At 40.2% G+C, this 23,864-nt stretch overlaps 1 protein-coding gene and 1 long non-coding RNA gene across 7 annotated transcripts in view; both read right to left on the reverse strand.

Annotated features, from left to right (window-relative positions):
* The window catches only part of adgrb1 (adhesion G protein-coupled receptor B1), a 447,596-nt gene that overhangs the window by 268,185 nt on the left and 155,547 nt on the right, over nt 1-23,864 (reverse strand). The window lies entirely within an intron of this gene.
* On the reverse strand, nt 1,779-14,688 carry LOC134298759 (uncharacterized). The gene is made up of 2 exons (XR_010005848.1): nt 12,407-14,688; nt 1,779-12,314 (listed from the first exon to the last, which is right to left on the reverse strand). It is a non-coding gene; the product is annotated as an uncharacterized LOC134298759 (long non-coding RNA).

A 23,864-nucleotide genomic window follows, 5' to 3' on the forward strand; every position in this document is an offset into this window, starting at 1 on the left:
GCATTGCGTGGGAGAGAAGAAAAGAGCTATGTCAGAGTCACAAACAGGCTGCCATTCAGCATGTCTCCAATGTCAGAAGGCAAGGCAAGGCAAGGACCTAGCCTTCCAGATTTCCTTGTTCCTGATAACTTGAATATTCTGTGATATGTTACCCTAAATGCCAATAAGGAACAGCGAAGAGAGATATATGTCTACATAGTATTAATAGCATCAAAGCTGAAAGATAATTGGTTAAGATGATTAACCGTTTCTATAACAGCCTTCACACCATTCATGGATAATTGCTTGAATACTAAGATGGAAGTCCAGATGAACATGATGGCTATATGATTTAATATATGATATATTTCATATACTGGTACAGAATGCAGTGCCCCAACAATGCTATAGTTGCATACTTATGTATGTACTGTATATACTCAAATATAAGTCTAGTTTTTCAGCCCTTTTTTAGGACTGAAAAAGCCCCCCCTCGGCTTATACTCGAGTGAGGGTCCTGGTCGGTTTATACTTGAGTACCGTATATACTCGAGTATAAGCCGACTCGAATATAAGCCGAGGCACCTAATTTTACCACAAAAAAACTGGGAAAACATTGACTCCAGTATAAGCCGAGAGTGGTAAATTTCAGAAATAAAAACAGATACCAATAAAATTACATTAATTGAGGCATCAGTAGGTTAAATGTTTTTGAATATTTACATAAAGCTCAAATTTAAGATAAGACTGTCCAACTCTGATCAAATCATTATTCTCATCTTCTTCAATATAAATGTGCTTATGTATCCTTTTAATAATAATGGAGTAAAATAATACATGTAATAATAATAATAATAATAAATACAGGAAAATAATAAATGCAATAATAATAATAATAATAATGAGATCAGAGTGAAATAATAAATATATTAATAATAATAAAAAAGAGTAAAATAAATGTAATAGTAGAAACAATAATAGAGAAAAATAATAAATGTAATAATACCAATAATAATAGAGAAAAATAATAAATGTACCATATATTCTCGAGTATAAGCTGACCCAAATATAAGCCAACCAGGACCCTCACCCGAGTATAAGCCAAGGGGGGCTTTTTCAGTCTTTAAAAAAGGCTGAAAAACTAGGCTTATACTCGAGTATATACAGTATATATGGTACATTTATTAATTTTCTCTATTTTTATTGATATTATTACATTTATTATTTTACTCTATTATTGTTACTATTAATTTATTTTACTCTGTTTTTTATTATTAATAATATATTTATTATTTCACTCTGATATTATTATTGTTATTACATTTATTATTGTACTCTATTTATTATTATTAAAAGGATACATAAGGGCATTTACACTGAAGAAGATGAGAATAATGATCTAATCAAAGTTGGACAGCCTTATTTTAAATTAGAGTGTTATGTAAATATTCAAAAACATTTAACCTACCGATGCCTCAATTAATGTAATTTTATCGGTATCTATTTTTATTTCTGAAATTTACCATCCTTGGCTTATACTGGAGTCAATGTTTTCCCAGTTTTCTTGTGGCAAAATTACGTGCCTCGACTTATATTTGGGTCGGCTTATACTCGAGTATATATGGGGTATATATAAATGGATACTCATGATAAATTGCTTTAAGTATTGTAGACTGTTGATGTTAATGTCGATGTCAGGTTTAACAATAAGTGTGGTGAGCAGAAGTTGATAAAGGTGGCCCCAAGCAGAATTCGCAAAGGGCATAGGGACTTTCAGAAAGGTGTTTTCAGTTTCCCCCCCCCCCCTAAATTAATTCAGTATTTTGTGCTCATTACTTGGTGGCACAGTGGGTTAAACTGCTGAGTGGCTGAACTTGCTGACCGAAAAGTTGTCGGTTCAAATCTGGGGAGCGGGATGAGCTCCTGCTGTTAGCCCCAGCTTCTGCCAACCTAGCAGTTCAAAAACATGCAAATGTTAGTAGTGTTGGGAATCATCCTGGACTACTCAAGTCTAGATGTAGTTAGATAGATGATAGAGTTAGATTGAGGGAATCCTTTCCCTGTTTCCAAAGCATGCCTAGATAGGCTTTACTGTGTTTCACTCTATCCTGTGTACGTCACATCCCTTACTTTGAAGTTAGTAGAAATGTGAATCTCCAGAATGTCTTTTATGGCCCCAATAAACTGGACCATGAGGTTGGAACCATTTTGGTTCTTTCTTCTCCCTTTGTTCTTCAAGCTAACAACACGTCCTGCCATCCCTCCTGGCAAGATGTAACTATTTAGATGTTTGTTATTTTTCCTTTCTTATTTTTCCTTAGAAGCCACTCTAGAGTAGACTAGACAGCTCCCAAGCCTTTCTATCAACAATGGAGTTCTTTTTACCTGAATAAATACATTTTTTTGAACTTTTAATGAGACTCTGCAATCCATTGCAATCCTAAATGGTCAAAGGCTTCTCTTTGCTCGCCCCGTGTAAGTAACTGTTGCATTTGAAAGCTTTGCTTTTGCTACTCTGCTGATTTTGGTGGAATCTCCCCCAGAGAGGGTTAAATTGAGTCTAACCACTCAGAGATTACCACAACAAGTAGATCAATAGGTACTGCTTTGGCAAGAAGGTAACAGCGCTCTATGCAATCATGCCAGCCACATGACTTTGGAAGTGCCTACAGACAACGCCAGCTCTTTAACTCAGAATGGAGATGAGCACCAACCCCCAGAGTTGGACACAACTAGAATTAATGTCAAGAGAAAACCTTTACCTTTACCTACATGACATCTCCTGGCATTGGCTTGGCCTTGTGGCTGGTTGGACATGATTAAGAAGGGAGGGCTCATCTACACTGACCACTTACTGTAGTTTGGATTAGAACTGGTTTGACAGAAACTGGATTTGCCGCATAATAGTGGCACCCCGTTTTTTTGAAGGGGAAAGGGGGGAAAATGCAACTACTATATGGTGAAATACAGAAGCTTGGTTTGGAAAATTTTGGGCAGAAACCAATTTTGCTGTAAGGATGAATAGATTGCCATTTTTGGAACAGGTTTGAGGCCAGGACAGTGATTACATTTTCTACAGAAGGTTGATAGCTACCAGAGATTTCTTTTCCATTTCCAGACAAGATGCACATATGCGGTCCAGAGACATATGAGGAAGAAGAAAGAAGAGGAAAGCGAAAGCTAGCAGCAGAGGTATTTCATTACCTGCTCCGAGGGGTCAGTTGGCCACCTGTTGCCCAGATATTCTCTTGGGGATTTTTCATTACACATCCCACCCACCCCCGATTTTACAATACACATCAGTGTTTTGGGTGTCTACAATTTGCTTCACATTCTGTGCACCCAATATCATTCTGCCATGTGGTTTCCACTGCAGTTGTGCTGCAGGACATTCAGGAACTCATTTTGGACTTTTGCCCAACTTTTCTTGATGAGCTTTATTCTCTTAATGGACTTTGATGGCATGATGCTGCAGTTAAAAGCTAGCATCAAACTGCATTATATGCTCAATATAGATGAGTTCATAAAGAAAGGAAGACACAGACAGACTTGTGGTAATTACACCCCATGACCAAAATTAACTTACATATTCTTCTGCATCATTCTCAGTTCTTATAATAAATTGGACTTCTATCCCCACCCAACGGTCAAGAAATAGTTGCACTTTGTCCTCTGCCCCAAAGCACTTTATAACTTTACTATGGCACTTTAGTTCAATTTAGCCACTCCATACTATCCCCCTCCACCAACCTGGTGGTTTATTTTATTTTATTTTATTTTATTTCACTTTTACCTACTTTATGTTTAATGGGCTTTTATGCTTAATGTAATGTATTGTTTGCATAATGTGATTTTACTGTGTTTTATTTATTGTAATATGTTTTAATTGTAGTACTTGTTTACTGTTTTCAGGCCGTTGTCCCGTGTTAGCTGCCCCGAGTCCCTGCGGGGAGATGGTGGCGGGGTAGAAAAATAAAGTTACTTACTTTACTTACTTCCTAGAGTAGAAGCAGAGAGGGTGCTGCCCAAAAGACATGTGCAGTTCCTGGACCCCATTTGGGCTGCCATAAATCCTCTGCTGGTCCCTCAAAGCTCCTTAATCTCTTTCCCATTTTTAATAATGTTGGAAGTTGTTGGGAATTGAGACCTCTTCCTAAAACAACTGACCTCCAAATGAACAAAAATGCACAAAAAGCCCTACCTGCCGACCTCCGCCAACCTGCCGATAATATTCTGGGCCCAATTCAAGGTGCAAGTCATTACATATAAAGCTCTAAACGATTCGGGACCTATCTACCTTCACGACCGCCTCCTCCCCTATGAACCTACACGATCTCTAATATCTTCCATGGAAGCCCTCCTCTCACTTCCATCTTCCTCACAGTTACGTCTGGTGGGGATGAGAGATAGGGCCTTCTCGGCTGTGGCCCCCCAGGTCTGGAAGATTAGATTGGCTCCCTCCCTATCCTCCTTCAGGAAACAACTAAAGACCTCAGCTGGAACCTCAGATTGACTCTGATGAGGATGATGGAATTCAAGTTCAAAATCAGGTTCAAAATGTCCCTGTTGTAGAAGATGAGGAACAGAGAGTGCAAGTTCATTTTCCCACAGCAAGGAATGGTGTTGAAGATACTGAAACTAGCCAGGTGCAAATTGACTTAGAAAAGGAGGACAGTTCTCAATCTGATAGCGAGGCTCAGCAAACTAACGAGCAGGCTGACCTTGACGAAACGGGCCCCTTAGATCGAGCTGACCGTTTGGAATTCAGGGTTCGGAAGAGTGTGAGAATTGCAAGAGAGAGGCAGGTTAGAAGCCAGAGAAATGCTTTTATGTTTTGCAAAGGGTATTAAAGCAGTGTGTTTGGAGACAAACCTTTGTCAAAGCAACTTTTCGTTCAACCAAGAAGTAAGCTCTCATTTTCCTGGATTATCTTGCAGCCTATGTGTTCATGTTCCTGGGACTTTGTCATGCTCTAATGGGACTTTGTTCATTCCTTGTGATTTCCTGAATTATTCTCTAAGGTTTTATTTTGTAACGAACTTTTGGAACTTTACTTTTGCTTTTTAAGAACTTTTTTATCTTTTATTTTCTAATAAACTAAAAAGACTTTAACTTGTGTGCAGTTTGGTGTATATAGCAAGGTGAAGCTAGCCTGAGGTGCAACAACCTGGATGTTCAGGTTGGCTTTTGGTGAGACAGTCATTAGATAACCAGCTCCAGATGGTATTAAAAATCTATTCTTTATCCTATCCTCTATCCTATCTATTTTATTAGGTCCTTACCTTCTATGCACTTTAATCATCATTTTATTTTACATTGCTGCCTTAGTTTTCCTACCCATGGAGATGATAGAACTGTGACTGGTGGTTGACTGATATTATTAACTATTGTTATAAAATCCTTGTTCTATATTGTATTACTGTTTTTATCTTTTATACTGTAAATTGTGTTTATGTTGTTGTTTATTTTATTTTATTATGTCGTCGGGATTTGCCCCATGGAAGCTGCCCCGAGTCCCTGTGGGGAGATGTTGGCGGGATATAAATAAAGATTTATTATCATTATTATTAACCTCCCACCAAAGGCTTCCTTTTTAACCAGCCTCTTTCCCAAAATGGCATCAGGGGGTGCTTCAATACAACTTCCACTTGCCATTACAGTTGCTAAGGCAGCATCTGCAAATCTCTCTTTCTGCAAACTCAGGCTCAGTGCAGCCATTCCACAATGAAGAGAAAGGTCCAACAGCTTTTGCAAATGAATAAGACATCAACAAGATTTTGGTCACAGTAGCTATTATGAAACTGATGACGGGGGTGTAAGCGGAGCTGTGGAGGGAGGGGACCGTCAGCGTTCAGACAGAGAGACCTTCCATACGAGGAGACCTTCTCCCACCCGAAGGCTCAGCCTGAAATGCATCCAAACCCTTGCCTCCGATAGCCTCCTTTCTCACCCCCGGTGCTTGTATCATTCAGGAGACTGCCACCCTCTTCCTTGGTTTCATTCCCAGTTTCCTCCCTACCAGTTTTAAATTGGGAGTCTGCCCATTTTTAAACTTAATTTTGTTACCATGGAGACAACGATTTTGTGGAGGTGGAGCTTGTGGGCATTCATAAAATAAAGATCTCAGAAAATCAATCCGTTCCTTCAGCCCACGCAGCAATCAAACCTGACTATTGGCAATCCAGGCCCTGCCAGATTCCTGATCCTGAAAAAAGAAACCTGTGTTGAACACTCCTACATTGCGAAGATGGAAGGACTTCGCCTTCCACGGGAATGGCCTTTTATTTATAAATAGTTCAAGCCACTTTTCCTGTGGTTTGAAACTCCATGTGAGATAAATTCTGAAACTCCATGTGAGATAAATCTCAAGGAATGAAGCCAGGCAACCAGAATCATCAAAACTAAAGACATTAAAACAGAAGGGATAAACAAAATTAGGGGGAGCCAATTTGATCTAATTGCCATGTTGAAATATTTGAAAGGATGCCATCTTGAAGATGGAGAAAGGTTGTTCTCTGCTGCTCCAGAGACTAGAGGCTCGTCTAAAGTGATATTTGTCCAGAAGCCACTCTTGGATGTCCAAATGATATCCAGGAACTTCTGGTCCTTAATAAGGGGCAAACTAGGCTGGACCAATTTAGACCTGCATTAAGAAAGTCGAAGAATGTTTGAGACTTTACTTTGGAAAGATTGTGGACCAGCTCAATGCAAATTAGTTTGCTTGGCAACACAGTGAAAAGGGGATGGCTTGGGGTCATGTTGCCTCCCAACATCATGGCAGGGGATTGAAGAGCCGGGCTGTGGCGCAGCTGGCTAGTAACCAGCTGCAATAAATCACTACTGACTGAGAGGTCATGAGTTCGAAGCCTGGGTCGGGTTAAGCCCCCGACCATTAAATAGCCTGGCTTGCTGTTGACCTATGCAGCCCTGAAAGACAGTTGCATCTGTCAAGTAGGGAAATTTAGGTACGCTTTATGCGGGAGGCTAATTTAACTAATTTACAACATCATAAAACTGCCAGCAAAACACGAGGAAAGGAATGAGGAAGTACAGCCACTAGTGGACAGTGAAGCAACAGCTCCCCCTGTGGCCGGAATCATGAAGCTGGAAAAAAATGTTAAATGCCTCTGTGTCTGTCTATATATGTTGTTTGTCTGTTGGCATTGAATGTTTGCCATATATGTGTTCATTGTAATCCACCCTGAGTCCCCTTCGGGGTGAGAAGGGCGGAATATAAATACTGTAAATAAATAAATAAAAAATAAATAAGAGCTCTAGAAAACTCTTGGTTGTTGTAAGCAAAACTTCCTGGTCTTCGCCAGGCACTTCCAGAGCTTTCTGGTTGTCTGCCATGATAAAGTAAGTGACAGGGAAGGTCAGGGTGAGAGTCCAGCCAGGCTGAATTGGTTTTAGCTTGGCTGGACGGGCTGGACTTTGCCTCATCATTGTGGTGTCTCATAACACCTTCGTAGTCTCTGCAGCCATTCCAGAGCATTTGGGTGCCAGACTGGTCCTAGATATTCTGGGATATAGACCAATGGATTCCAAGTATGGGAAAAGGGATTCCACCCAAACATTAGGAGGAACCTCCTCATGGTAAGAGCTATCTAACCGTGGAATTTGCTGCTGCTTGGAAGTCTGATAGAGTCTCCTCCTTCGGAGGCTTTAAAAATTACCATCAGTCCGAAGGGCTTAAGTTGTGTCTTTCTATCTGTCAGAATGGGACTGGACTGGATGACCAGTGGGGTGTCTTATGACTTTAGGATTCTTTGATGCAATGCATTATCCCCGGAACAACAATTTTGATCTTTCCTGCTTTTAAACTTTCACAAACGGGAGCAGATTCCAAATGGAGCCCTCTGTGACAAAATGAGATAAACCCTTGTGCCAACGGGACTGCTGACCAACAGGTTGGAGGTTCTAATCTGGGAGAGTGGGTTAGCTCCCTCTCTAAGCTCTAGCTCCCCATGCAGAGATATGAGAGAAGTCTCCCACAGGATGGTAAAACATCAAACATCCAGACGTCCCCTGGGTAACATCCTTGCAGACAGCCAATTCTCTCACACCAGAAGTGAGCTGCAGTTTCTTAAATCGCTCCTGACACACACACACACACACACACACAAAGATTCTAAATGTGCCAAGTTATATCTTGCATTGTCCACAGTCAATGTGGCACGAGATAAATGTACATCAAACAATGCACAATTTGTGACATAGGGCTCTTCCACACAGTCATATAACCCAGAATATCAAGGCAGAAAGTCCCACAATATTTACTTTGAACTGGGATATCTGAGTCCACAATGCCACATATTCTAGTTCAAAGCAAATAATGTGGGATTTTATTCAGCTGTGTGGAAGGGGCTATAGATGTACGTACCTCTACTTCTGCTGCTGTCAGTAAAACACACTGCTGTGCTATAGCAAACAATGGATGGTGTATGCATAGTGCAACTTTGACATGCTAATTACCAGCCAATGAATATCACTGCTGAGTGGAAACTAGAAACTGGATCTCCTAAATCCCAATGAATCTCAAGAGATTCCAGCTAAACATAAGGGGGAAAAATATTGCTGGCAAAGAGTTGTTTAAAAGTGGAATATGCTGCCTGGAGATTTCTGATCCTGAAAAAAGAAACTTGTGTTGATCACTTCTACATTGAGAAGATGGAAGGACTTCGCCTTCCACTAGAAAGGCCTCCTTCTCTGGAGGTTTTTAGACAGCGGCTGGATGAGCATCTGTCAGGAGTGCTTGGATTGTGTGCTCCTGCATGACAGAAGGGGGTTGGACAGGATGGCCTTTGGGGATCCCTTCCAACTCTATGATTCTATGTTTAGTTTTCTGACTTGCTTTGCTTTCCTACTTGGCAGACGCATCAGCGTCTCTCTCTATTGTCATTTCCCCCACACTCCCAATATGTGAATCTGTGCCACCACCTAAAACTGTGACCCTCACAGCTGTTATTAAATGACATCTGATATCTCCACTTCTTTTTGCCAATCACCTGGAGCTGATATCTCCAGAATCAGCTGGAACATTAATGGGATGTTTGCACTCTCTGACAGCTGAGAAATCGGAGGAAAAGACATTGGTAGCCCCAGGGACCTTTGTAGCATCAGAGATTAAGTCCATCACTCATTCCCTTTAGATACTTGAAGAAGCCAAATATAGAAAAATACCCAAAAATGTTGCTCATCTACAGCTGTTCTACAGCACAAATTGACAGACTGGTCTGGAAAGTGCAAATAACTGGGGCTATGCCAGTATTCCAGTAAGGGTGCATCTACAACTGCAGGATTAATGCAGTTTGACACCACTTTGGCTGTCAAGGTTTAAAGCTATGGATTTCTGGCATTTGTAGTTTGCTGAGGCACCAGCACTCTTTGGCAGAGAAGGCTAAAAACCTTGTAACTCCCATGATTCCATAGTATTGAACCATGACTGTCAAAGTGCTGTCAAACTGCATTAATTCTATAGTATAGATGCATCCTAAGATCTCTGAAAATGCACGTGGTGTTATCCTCATACTAAATATGAGATTGTTCCACCATTACAAGTGGCGAGGATATCTTATCTTTCACAAGAAACACTACTCAAAGGCTGAAATCCTGCTAGTGTTTTATGCACACATACATTTCTTTTGCATTTGTACTTTTTGGGCCTTGGTCTAACATTTATATTCAGTTTACTGTTGTGTAAACAGTGTGTCTGCAGCAAATAAAGCAAAGAAGTTTGGGGTCAGGTATTATCCCGATGTAAGTGGATCGCTTTCAGATATTTCTGTAGTCTTTTCTTGTGGATGACTTCTCAAACATTCCGGAGCAATGCAATGTAAGCACAGGTGACGAGACTTGACAATACCTGTATGACTCAGAGACCAAGGATATTATCACATGAAGAAAGAAAACCAGCTGGTTAGTTGCCAGCTGCAATAAATCACTACTGACCGAGAGGTCATGAGTTCGAAGCCCGGGTTGGGTTAAGCCCTCGACCATAAAATAGCTCAGCTTGCTGTTTACCTAAGCAGCCCGAAAGACAGTTGCATATGTCAACTAGGAAATTTAGGTACACTTTAAGCAGGAGGCTAATTTAACTAATTTACAACACCATAAAACTGCCAGCAGCACAAGAAAGGAATGAGGAAGTACAGTACTCGGTGTCACTAGTGGATGGTGAAGCAACAGCTCCCCCTGTGGCCGGAATCAGGCATGCCCTCATGAAGCTAGAAATGTTAAATTGCCTCTGTGTGTGTCTATACTGTATGTTGTTTGTCTGGTGGCATTGAATGTTTGCCATATATATGTTCATTGTAATCTACCCTGAGTCCCCTTCGGGTGAGAAGAGCGGAATATAAATACTTTAAATAAATAAATAAATAAATAAACTGGTGTGACTGTGAGTATCCCCATTGCTGGTCTGTCTCTTCCCTGTGATAGACTCTTCTTTCTTTATTAATGGGGAAACACATTAAGAGGTGCTAACGATGTCATGTTCTCAACCCTTACCTAGTGCGATGCTGACACCAGAGGATGAGATTCTCCTCCTCTCACACTTTCCCTACTTTCCCTACTTTGTCTTTTTAAAATAAGTATTATTTGAAAAAATAGCCTCAATTGTAATTGCAAAATTACTTTAATTTTTTAGAATTATGGAGCAGTGGAGGTGGTATGGAGAATTTATGAGGTTACGCAGAACTGCAAACACAGGGCCCTGGACTGGTGAAATGGCACCGCTGTGTGAATAGAGACTTGCAATTAAAATGGTGCTCATTCCAGTATATTACCAACTATTGGTAATCATTTGACTGTCCCAAAACAGTGGCTTGATGTGATAAAGTCCCAAGAATCAATCCATGGGATAGTGGCACTCCGTCTGTTCAAGGTCAAAGATATTCCAAAGACAGTATCCAGCAAAGAAGGTCATAGTGAATGTCTTCTGGGATGACAAGGGGGTGATACTGTTTGATTTCTTCAACACATGGAACTAATCTGGACCATTGCATCACTCCAGAAACTTTTGACACAGGTGAACCATTGAAGTGGTTTATGAATCCATGGCCACTTCAATGAGAACAAGGCCTCTGTGTAACTTAAGAAATAAACTTGAGTCTACTGTCCTCCAAAGTTCTACTTCTACTCAGGTCAAGGAGACAAACCATGAGATGTAAGCTTGGCCTTCCCCTGGAGGTAACCCAGAAGGGCTTTGTCAGCAGTCAACGTGAAAGAAGCTGCATCCAGAGCACTCAGCTCCTCAGCTGTGTCCTGAAATGGGAGCATCATCTGCTAGGCAGAAGACAGCTAATTCAAAATGCCAACTGAGGAGGGTTGGGGTGTGTTTGTGGGGAGGAGAAGGATGAAAGGTCAAATCTTCCTCCTCTAGGCTGGAAGCCAAGAGACTGCTCAGTTGGCCCTGTAGGTCACTGCCATCTTTTGTTCTCCTGATTGTTTGTGTTTATAAATATTAGATGAAGCCACGCAATGAAGAGAAAGGGCATATGGGTGGGGGCTGCATCGATTCAGAAGAGATGGCTAGGATTATGATGGGAGGAGAGTGCTTCCCAGGGACCTCTCCTAACCTTATCACAAGAGGAATGCAAAATCGGGTTGGTCACTTCGCCAGCATGCCAAGGGCCTAGCTGTACGGAGACATGCCTGAGATGTCAGTTCCATAAACTCTTATGCTTTTTGACAATGGTGATAGGAGGGAACAACAAGCAAGGCACTTAACCATCAAAGGATGTGACCTGTCTTTTTATGAAAAGTCTGGAGGTTTTGCTTATATGAGTACCATGCTAGGTTACAATGCCAACTGTTGGTTTTTAGTTTCACAATGTCCTTGTCCTCTTCCCTGTCACAACAAATAGGAGGCTGTCTACATGGACCAACAAACTGTACTCATCACAAATGGACCACTGACCATCTTCATGAGATTTTTTTATTTATTATATTTATCTATGTCACATCTTTTCCTTCTTAAAAGAGACTCAAAGTGGTGATAATTGTTGTGACTCAGCCTTTATGTGACTCTGATGAGGATTCTGGGATGCAGTTTCAAGATGATGGGATTCAGGTTCAGGATGAGTTTCAAGATGACTCTGATGGGAATTATGGGATTCAGGTGGAGAGTGTTCCTGCTGTGGGAGATGAGGAGCAGGGAGGCTTTCCCACGGGAAGAAATGATGTTGTTATTGTTGAAAGCTTTCATGGCCAGGATCACAGGGTTGTTGTATGTCTATCGGGCTGTGTGGCCATGTTCCAGAAGTATTATCTCCTGATGTTTCACCCACATCTATGGCAGGCATCCTCAGAGGCTGTGAGGCATGGATCCATGCCTCACAGCCTCTGAGGATGCCTGCCATAGATGTGGGCGAAACGTCAGGAGAGAATACTTCTGGAACATGGCCACACAGTCCGATAGACATACAACAACCCAATGTTGTTATTGATGATGGTTTTCAGGTGTAAGAAGCAGAAAAGGAGAGTAGCTCCCAGCCTCTGCCTGTTAACACTAACGAGCCCTGTGGCCTTGAAAGCGATGAGGCCACTTCTCTAGATCGGGCTAGTTGTTTGGAATTTCGGGGGTTGCACAGAAGTCTCAGAATAGCAAATAAGAGGGATGTCAAAGGGCAAAGAAATACCTTCATGTTATGCTATTAAAACAGTCTGCTGAGAAGGAAATCTTCGTCAAAGCAATTTCCTCGCTTGAATCAAGAACCAAATTTGCTTTCCTGTATTATCTTGTAGCCTGGATGTATCCTTGTTTCTGTGACTTTGACTTTGTTTTAAGGACCTTGCTTCATGCCTAATGTTTCCATGGATTTGTTCTTACAGCCTTGTTTTGTAACTATCTTTTGGAACTGAACTTTTACCTTTTATGAACTATCCTTTCCTTATTTCCTAATAAACTACAAAAGACTACGATCTGTGTGCAGCCTGGTGTCTTTAGCAAGGTGAAGTTAACCTGAGGTGCGATAATAATACAGAGTGACTTCTAGTTCGTATTCTGTGATTTTTTAAAGCTTTGAACCAACTTTGCCTTGTTTTAGACACAACTGAGGGATACTTCAGGTTTTACTTAAAGATTCAGAGTATCTCAAGATTTAAAGGCTTTTTGGACAACTGGATTGGGTCCAATTTGCCCCAATCCTCTATCCAGAGAAACACCATCACCCTTTCCTTGTGATGATCTCCAGAGGGGTGGCTTGTGTCAGGGACTGTGCCTAGCCTGTATTACAAAGCAAAAGTCTCACTTTCGAGTAAGAGGGTTGCTTTACTGACATGGAAAGTAAAAATAAACTAGAATCTATCATTAATGGGATATCATGAAAGTATATAAAATATAATTATTTGTTGTTAGATGCCTTCAAGTTGACATTAACAGCAACCCTATCCTCAGGTTTTGTTTTTATGATTTATCCAGAGGAGAATTGCCCTTGCCTTTCCTTGAAGCTAAGAACGTATGTTTGTCCATGGCCTCCCAGTAGATTTCCATGACTGAACAAGGATCCAAACCCTTGTCGCTACAGTTATAATCCAATGTGTTAACCACTATACTGCCCTAGCTTAACAACACCATACTATAGACGTGTCCCAGTCCAACAAATCCTACCAGAAATATCTCAGGGCCAACATTCCCAATCTCTGTGGAGAGATAAGAGGTTCCCTGGAAAATCACTACCACGTCCCTTTATCTGGGCAACTGGAAGATGGATCCTCCAGAATTCTGTAAGCCAAACCAAACAAAGGAAATTTAATTGTTCAGATGCTAATCTTAACTGTTGTGAGAATACTATAAAGGAAGCTGCAAATGTACTTAGTCATTTCCAAGCCACTGGTCTGTTCATAACTACCTAAAAGAATGTACTGCTTACTAAATGACTACTGTCATGTCTCTGGAAAATTGTTAATGTTTGCCCGTGATAGTAATAATGATTTTAGAAACCCTTTATCTGGTGGCACAATTCACCCTCATTACACATCAGTTGCTGTGTGCATTCAGGTTGTTTCCAAATTATGGTGACTGTAAGGCAAACCTATCTGGGGCTGAGAGTCCATTTCTTCATGGATTTCCATGGCTGAATGTGTAGAATTGAACCTTGGTCTCTGGAGTTGTACACCATGCTGGCTCTCACTGCACATATAGAGTCATCTAATTTACTTCTTCGTTTGAGGTTTTTCTGAAATCTCTTTAAGCTAGGGATGAATTTCTTCCATTCCATTTGCAGAGTAATTTGCAGCATTAACAGAAATGCACATCTCAAGACAGAGTTAAATACACATTTTAGTATGTATGTATTTTGAAATGTTATTTTCAGCCAGTAATTGTTTCCAACTGTTTCGGGAGCATGAAACCTGATAGCTAACTAAATTCCTGCCAGAACATCAGCCCAGAAGGTTCCGTTCAGATCAATTTCTTTTAGATTTTGCAAGGATCAAATGCTGCAAACGTCCTCATTTTAATCCACCTTTTGTATGTGATTCAGGGAAAGTAATAAGAGACGATTAAGGATCTCAGAATAATATATTCACGTTAAAAAGACACAGACCTTTTCGGTATGTTTAAGTGGCCCAGGTTGATCATTTGGGAAGCATCAATGGAGTAACATGTAAGCCAGGAAATGCACCTTTGAATTGCAAAAAATGAAAGAAGAGACACAATCTGCATACAAGTGGCACCAACTATGTTCAGCACTCAATGAAGATATGCTCATCAATTTCTCTATTATTACACTAGAACCTCAGTTGTATTGCGGTCCCCAACTAGAAAAGATCTTTTGAATCAATAATATAATGATCAACCATTGCATAAATTGTTTTAATGGTGCGGTTGTTTATATTGTACTATGCTTTTAAAGGCATTTCCTATGTTGTGAAGCTGCCATGAGTCCCTCCAGGGTTGAGAGAGGCGGGATAAAAGAGCCATAAATAAATAAATAAATAAATAAATAAATAATCCCATTGATTTAATTTGCCTACTATAATTATTTATTATTTATTTATTTACAGTATTTATATTCCGCCCTTCTCACCCAAAGGGGACTCAGGGCAGATCACATTGTACACATATAAGGCAAACATTCAATGCCATATGAACATAGAACAAGACAGAGACAGACACAGAGGCAATTTAAACTTCTCCAGCCTCCAGCTTCTAGCTTCCTGAGGGTATGCTTGATTCTGGCCACAGGGGGAGCAGCTGCTTCATCATCCACTGCAATGGCAACTTCCTCATTCCACCGGGGGCTGGATGATTTGTATGGTGTCGTAAATTAGTCTCCCCACATATAAGTGGTACCTAAATTTCCTACTTGATAGATGCAACTATCTTTTGGGTTGCTTAGCTCTGCAACGAGCAGGGGCTATATTTTATTTTTAATTGTTGGGTGCTCACCCCGACACGGGCTGGCCTCAAACTCATGACCTCTTGGTCAGAGTGATTTATTGCAGCTGGTTGCAATCAGCCTGTGCCACAGCCCGGCCCCTATCTGCAGTAGCAATAGGGTTTAGATCATGCTCCCATAGCTCTTCTCACAGTTGTGTTGCCTATCCACTTTGGGAGTTGAACTGTTTTTTAATAATCACCACAAGGAACCTAGAGTTTCTTTTGGTAGAATTCAAAGATGTACCTATGTTATTTCAGAACAGTATAGAAAGAGAGACCAGTATTAGGTAGCACAAGCTTTCATTGACTATGTCTACTTCATCAAATGCTTTGAGTAAAGTGCAATACATGAACACAAAGGTGGAAAGAAAGCTATTGCTTAAAGCAGTGGTTCCCAAATTTTTGTTGAACAGGGACCACTTTGGCCAGGGCTCACTTGAACAGGGATCGTTTTGACTGGGGACCACTTTGGTCAGGGACCAGTCTCCAACATTAGTACCAAAAGGGTTACAAATCAGTTTTTAGTCAACTTTAGATTTGGTTGGTTATCTGTGGTGCTGATTCAAAAAACTGCATTGGATAGAACAATCACCTCTAGTTTCTGATACACAAATGTGCCATCCAGCAGTCGCCATCTGCTCACCCACAGAAAACCATATCTAATAACCTAAAGCTGATGTGGTCTATCTAATGCAATGATCAGTTCTGCAGAAAGTAGTGGAAATAAAATAAAATAAAATAAAATAAAGAGGAAGGAGGTTTGCAGACCAGATTTTCATTTTCGTGGCCCACTGCTGGGCCATGGCCCAAAGGTTGGGAACCACTGGTTTAAAACCAAGATGAGTAGATAATATGAAGAGTGTAGGGATTTATGGGAATTATGTTAGCTGGGAATCAGAAAAGAGAGGTGATAAGCTGGCCAAGACAGCTTTCATCGTGTTAGGCTGTTAAGCAGTGTTATAATATGTGTAGTACGCCAGGAAACCATTGTCTATGTTCAATCTACTGCTGATGGACAGGAGTTTGTGGATCTACTCCAATTCTTTTTCTCTTCCCAAACTCTTTTTGTAGTCCACCATCCTTGAACAAAAAAGCTATTTTCCCAGTTTGGAAACACAAAAACTAAGACTTAAATAGGAAGGTACAAACTCGTTTTGGTGTCCTGCTTATCTCTCCTGGTGTCCACTAGTTTCATGATCCTAGACCAGTATAAAGCCATGAAACATTTTTGTAGTGTGCTGTATTTTAACAGAAAAAATATATAGGGTTTTTAAAACTACAGTTCCCATAAACCTATTGCCATTTTTGGATTCCAAAGGGAAATATGATGCAGCACGGAGAAAGATGAATGCTATAGTAGACCTGAGCCATTTTGATGGCATTGACCACTTGTTTTTAGGAATTGAAACTCCAGCATGATCGTGTAGCACACTGATAACAACTGAGAAAAAGAAGTTGGTAGTATAAGTTTTCACATAGAATCATAGAGTTGGAAGAGACCTCATGGGCCATCCAGTCCAACCCACTGCCAGGATTCAGGAAATAGCATTCAAAGCACCCCTGACAGATGGCCATCCAGCCTCTGCTTAAAATCCTCCAAAGAAGGAGCCTCCACCACAGTCTGGGGCAGAGAGTTCCACTGCCGAACAGCCCTTCTCACAGTGAAGAAGTTCTTCCTGATGTTCAGGTGGAATCTCCTTTCCTGTAGTTTGAAGCCATTGTTCCGCATCCTAGTCTGCAGGGCAGCATAAAAAAAGCTTGCTCCCTCCTCCCCATGACTTCCCCTCACATATTTATACACTTAGTCAAATACAGATCCATAGACAACTTCACCCACATGTGTGGTCCTAATTTTGATAATCTCAACCACCAAGGATAAACATAGGAAAGAATGAGAAACTCTTTGCTACTACTGGACATAGAAGTCCAAAGGTATTTAAATTACAAAAAGCAAGGTGTATATAATAAAATTAGACTCTCTTAGACTCATACAAACATGGACTCGTAGAGTTGGAAGGGTCTGCAGAGGCTATAAAGTCCAATCCCTCTGTGTTGCAGGAATACACAACTAAAACAATGCCAAAAGTTGCCCATCCTATCTGTGTTTGCAGACCTCCAAAGAAGAATCTATCACACATTGAGGCATTCTATTCCACATATGAATATTTGTTCTAGTTAAGTTCTTCCACACATTGATGAGGAACCTCTTCTCTTGTAATTTGAATCTGTTGGCTCATTTCCTAGTCTATAGAGCAGCAGCAAAATACAGGTTTGCTGTATCTTTCACATGACAACTCTTCAGATATTTAAAGAGCACTATTATATCACCTCTCAATCTTCTTTTCTCCAAGTTAAAAATACACAGCTCCCTAAGTCATCCTTCACAGAGCTTCGTTTCCATATATTTGGACATATCTGGGTCCCATGTTTAGAGAAAAGCAAGATGTAAGCAAGCAAGCAACAAATACATTTTGGTCTCTCTCCTTGGGATACATATTAGTTTGTTAATGTTCACCTTGAACTGGGACAACCAGAACTGGACATGGTATTCCATCTGAGACATGGCGAAAGAGAAAAAAGTAGGACTCTGACTCTCCTCAGTCTTATTAATGCAGACTAGTTTTGTGCTGCATGTTAATGTGGTATGCTTGTGTCCTGTTTTGTCTTTCAAGAACAGTCTTAAAACAATGTGGCAAGTAAATGAAAACTGCTTTACTTCAGCAAAACATAAACAACAACACACTCAATGGTATAATGCAAAAGAAAGCAAATAAGTCTTAGGGCAAACACAGTTCTTAAATCTCTGATAAACTCCCAAATCAAGTAGCAGTCTTATTTCAGACAAAGAAACAGCAATAAATCCTTAGGAGCAGTTTCCCAGATGCAGACTCGAAGCAGGCACAAGGGGAGTGAAGGCTTAGGCTTTAGAGTCAGTTTGTTGCCAGCAAAAGCTGACTGCACCTGCTTCTGCTTTATAGCCCTGAGTCCCCTCCCAGCTGCTAGGGCAGTTCCCAATTGCTCAGCTGCATTTCTGGCAGCTATTCTAGCTGAATGGTCTCTGCTCTGTTCCCTTTCCCTTCTCCTGAAATGTGGGTACTTGCAAAATCTCCTCCTCAGATTCCAACTCTCCATCAGATTAATGAACACTTTCCTGCTCCCCTTCCTCTTATGAAGAAGAGGAATACCTAACAGCTTGTTGTTGCTACCATATGTCTTCAAGATGTTTTTAAGTTATGGTGACCCTAAAGCAAACCTATCATAGGGATTTCTTGGCAAGATTATTCAGAGAGAAGGGTGGCACAGAGGTTCCCTGAGCTTGAGAGACTGTGGCTGACCAAAGGTCACCCATTGGGTTTTTATGATCCAGTGTGGATTCAAACTTTGGCCTCCATAGTCCTAGTCCAACATACAGACCAGTGCACCATTTTGGCCCTCTTAGTGTCAGGTCCCTGGCTGCAGAGCACCAATAACCTTACACAGAGGCCAGTCTCTATCTAATATCTTTATTAAAGAAATATATAAAATCAATAAAAACAAGTGAAGAATATAGTTCAGAAGCAGACCTTTCAGATGAGGTCAAATATTGTCCAGAAATGTATTGTCCAATATAAGATATTAGAGTTCAAAGTTTTAATCCACTTGACCGAAACACACACCTTGCCAAGCAATAGTGTGGGGAAATAACAGAGTCTTAGAGTCCAATGAAGCTTGACAACAAGGCTGGAAATAAACTTGATTCTTGGCTAGATCCGTGACTGGAGACGAGACGAACATGAAGCATGAAACAGAGTCCGTGGTAAAACCGTGAGACAGGGCAAGGCTTGAAGCTTGATCCGGGAAGCAAGGAACTGGGATTACGAAGTCCACACACGATCTCTCTCCTCAAGCTGATCAATTGACTCCGCAAAGAATCCCTCGCGCCAAACACCTATATTGGGTCTCGTTTTCCCGCCAACAGAACTCCTTCCCTAGAGAACGAGAAGCGAAACCCAACTCTGTCCAGATGCATGACTCCTTAGAATTTCCCAAGGGAAGCAGACCTAATCAGCCATTTGTTTGGCAGCGATTCTCAGGCTTCTCCGATTAGCCTCCCTGACTCCCCTGTCTTTAGAATAATTTTCCCTCCTGGGAAACGGAGGGGAGTTCTGCCCAAGGCCTGTTTGGCTGAATTCTTGAGGGCAAACATCAACATCCTGCAGGTGAAGAGACTCCGGCTCTTGCTGAACCGGCGAAAACCCCATGTTTCCTCTTCGTCTGCCACAATAGTACTAGGAACAGGACTACAAGGCCCATGAGTCATCACACTTAGCCTACTATTAAATCCTGCTCCAGATTCTCATGCTGTTTTCCAACTACAGGAAGTCCCCAAGTTACAAACATCTGACTTACATTATACATAGTGAAGAATGGAGATGAGACAGCAGAAAGTGAGTGAAATCTACTCCTCAGAAGGGAAATTCACCTCTGAAAGAGTTATCATGGGGAAAAGATGTCTCCACTGAAGCTTTATCACCAATCCTTGTTTCCACAACAAGCCAAACTTTTCAAAATCCTATTATCACAGGGACAGAAAGTGAAGTGAAAAAACACCACAATAGTGTTAACCCTTCCCTATACATACATACTTATGTTCATCTATCTATCTATCTATCTATCTATCTATCTATCTATCTATCTATCTCTATACGTATGTACCTCTACTGACTTACATAAGAATTAAACTTAAGAAAAAAACCTTTCTTGTGCGTATCTTGGGGACTGCCTGTATATATTTTTTATCTCCAGGGTGAGAGGTAGCAACATTATCTTATATTTTCAAGATGTTGGACAAAGATTACTCATTCTTCACGACGCTTAATGAACTTCCACCTCCACTCCCCGTTAACATTTAATTACCTTGTTGAAAGAGCCAGGCAATTAACAAGATCTATAAGCAACACAAACAAACGTTATTCATAGCCTTCAATCCCACTAAGTGAAGAGACATTTGCCCCTATTCCCATTAAAGCCTGTCCTCCTCAAAAGACCATTCTGTTTTCTCATAAGGAGGTATCTCAAGGTCTTCACCTACTCTTGCTAAAGGAAAGGCCAAGCCACACATTTCCATATCAAAGCTCACCATACTTTCAATACTTGTTTCAAAAATTCCTACCTGAACTAATGAGGAGACAGAAGATCACTAGAATAATCAGAAAGAAAGTGAAGACATGGATGTGGGACCAATCCCTTGGACTATAATCTGCAATGCAATAAGTAACTGTGGGATAGTGCAATCTATGATTATAATGGCTCCTGGAATATGCCTTTGGACTGCGTGGTTTTTAAGTACCATATATACTCGAGTATAAGCCGATCCGAATATAAGCTGAGGCACCTATTTTTACCACAAAAAACCTGGAAAAACATTGACTCGAGTATAAGCCGAGATACCAATAAAATTACATTAATTGAGGCATATGTAGTTTAAATGTTTTTGAATCTTTACATCAAACTGTAATTTAAGATATGACTATTCAACTCTGATTAAATCATTATTTTCATCTTCTTCAATGTAAATGTGCTTATGTATCCTTTTAATAATCATGGAATGAAAGAATAAATGTAATAATAATAATAATAAATGCAGTAAAATAATAAATGTATTATTAATAATAAAAAATAGAGTAAAATAAATGTAAAAGTAACAACAATAATAGAGTAAAATAACAAATGTAATAATAATAATAATTAATAGAGTAAAATAATGAATGTAACAATACCAATAATAATAGAGAAAAATAATAAATATACCATATATACTTGAGTATAAGCCAACCTGAATATAAGCCCATCAGGACCCTCACCCGAGTATAAGCCGAGGAAGTTTTTTTTTCAGTCCTAAAACAGGGCTGAAAAACTAGGCTTATACTCGAGTATATACAGTAATTGGTTTTAAGATTATGATGTTTTAATTATTGATTTTAATGTGTATGTGTTGTTTTTACCCTATGTGGCATCAAATTGTGTCTTTTTTTGTGAGCCAACCTGTGTCCCCTTCGGGGTGAGAAGGATGGGATATAAATGCAGTAAGTAAGTAAGTAATTAAGTAAATAATGGGAACTGTTATGATTGTACTGCTGGGGAGTCAGTCCTAGCTTCTGAATAAGACATCATCCTAACACACCTGGAACCCCAACACATTATATAATTAAAGTCCTCTCATTTTATATTGACTCCGAATGGCAACAAAATATGATGAAATCATGGAGTTTGATAGTGCACTAAAGTTTTCTGAATATTCTAAATACGCCTCTATGAACTTTTGGTTTAACATGGGAAGGGACAGATGTTTAGTCCAAATTTCCTTTCTCCAAGGGTTATAAATTCACAATGGTAATATTTAACTTAAACCAAAGGCAAATGATCCCTGGACAATCTCAAATTTCTAAATCTTTGGAGAAGTAGACACTGAAAATTGTACACCCTTTGCAGTCTCATACCCGTACTCCCTTGGTCAATTTATCTCCTTTTCTTCTTTTGGATGCCTACACTGGCTTTCATACTCAATGAAGTAAAATAGAATTTCAAAGCTGGGCCAGAACTCTTATGGATGCCAGTATCCTTATTTTAGCCCTGCTGCACAGTTGTTCCTCCATATTTGCAGTTTTGACTTTTTAGGATTTGATTATTCATGGATTTGATCAAGATGTTCTCTCTGGAATATCTAAGACCTCTTCTACAGTGCCATATAATCCAGATTATCAAACTGGATAATCCAGATTATCTGCTTTGAAATGGATTATATGAATCTACACGGCCATGTAATACAATTCAAATCAGGTAAACTAGATTGTATAGGCAATGCAGTCCTTCAGTGGGATTATATGGTCAACCACCTCTGGTTGTGCTGGAGGACAGAAAATATTAGAGAGAACAATAGAAATGTCTAAAAAGGTCTTCTCTCAGGTAAAAAAATAGCAGGATTGTTTATTTATTTATTTACAGTATTTATATTCCGCCCTTCTTTCTCACCCCGAAGGGGACTCAGGGCGGATTACAATGAACACATATATGGCAAACATTCAATGCCAACAGACAAACAACATATATAGACAGACACAGAGGGATTTAACATTTTTTTTCCAGCTTCACGATTCCGGCCACAGGGGGAGCTGTTGCTTCACTGTCCAGTAGTGGCTGTACTTCCTCATTCCATTCCTAGTGTTTTGCTGGCAGTTTATGATGTTGTAAATTAGTTAAATTAGCCTCCCGCATAAAGCGTACCTAAATTTCCCTAATTGACAGATGCAACTGTCTTTCAGGGCTGCATAGGTCAACAGCAAGCCGGGCTATTTAATGGTCGGGGGCTTAACCCGACCCGGGCTTCGAACTCATGACCTCTCGGTCAGTAGTGATTTATTGCAGCTGGTTACTAGCCAGCTGCGCCACAGCCCGGCCCATATACAACATATATACGACAGATATACGACAAGCCCGAACCCTTTTGAGCTTTAGAAGAGCCCTAAAAACATGGCTATGTGCTAAGACTTTTAATGAATAAACGACAAAGACGACTTGGACTGATTTATGGTCAAAGCATGAGGATCTTGGATGAACGGATTTAACCATCTGTCTTATATTTTTATATTGTATTTAATTGTTCTTAATGGATTTTATATATTGTTATGATTTTAACTATGTGTCAGCATCGAATTGTTGCCAATTTTTGAAGGCGGCCTGAGTCCCTTCGGGTGAGAAGGGTGGGATATAAATGTTGGAAATAAATAAATAAATAAGTTGCACTCTCAGCCTCAGAGAAAGACAATAGCCATCTTCCCCCTGAGCACATAGAATCATAGAACCATAAAAGGTAAAGGTAAAAGGTAAAGGTAAATCCTGAATTTAATTGTTGATCCCAGATAAAGTAGACCCAAAGAATTAGATATTTATTATTTATTTATTTACTACATTTATATCCCACTCTTTTCACCCCAGAACGGACTCAGAGCGGCTTACAAATCAAATGTACATACAATATATTATTAGCATAGCACAATATAAGCATTAAATTGCTATATTGTACTATATCATTATATGGTAATATTATCAGTAATATTACATTTAATATATAATTAATATTATTATATTATATTATTATTAGTATAATATTGTATTAGGTAAGGTTTCCCCTGACGTTAAGTCCAGTCATGTCTGACTCTGGGGGTCGGTGCTCATCTCCATTTCTAAGCTAAAGAGCCGGTGTTGTCCATAGACATCTCCAGGTCATGTGGCCGGCATGACTGCATGGAGCGCCGTTACCTTTCCACTGGAGCGGTACCTATTGATCTACTCATATTTGCATGTTTTCGAACTCCTAGGTTGGCAGGAGCTGGGGCTAACAGTGGGCGCTCATTCCGCTCCCGGGATTTGAACCTGGGACCTTTTGGTCTGCAAGTTCAGCAGCTCAGCGCTTTAACACACTGAGCCACCAGGCACATAGAACCATAGAATCAGAGCTGGT

The sequence above is a fragment of the Anolis carolinensis genome, chromosome 4 (assembly GCF_035594765.1).
Source record: "Anolis carolinensis isolate JA03-04 chromosome 4, rAnoCar3.1.pri, whole genome shotgun sequence".
Classification (NCBI taxonomy): Eukaryota; Metazoa; Chordata; class Lepidosauria; order Squamata; family Dactyloidae; genus Anolis; species Anolis carolinensis.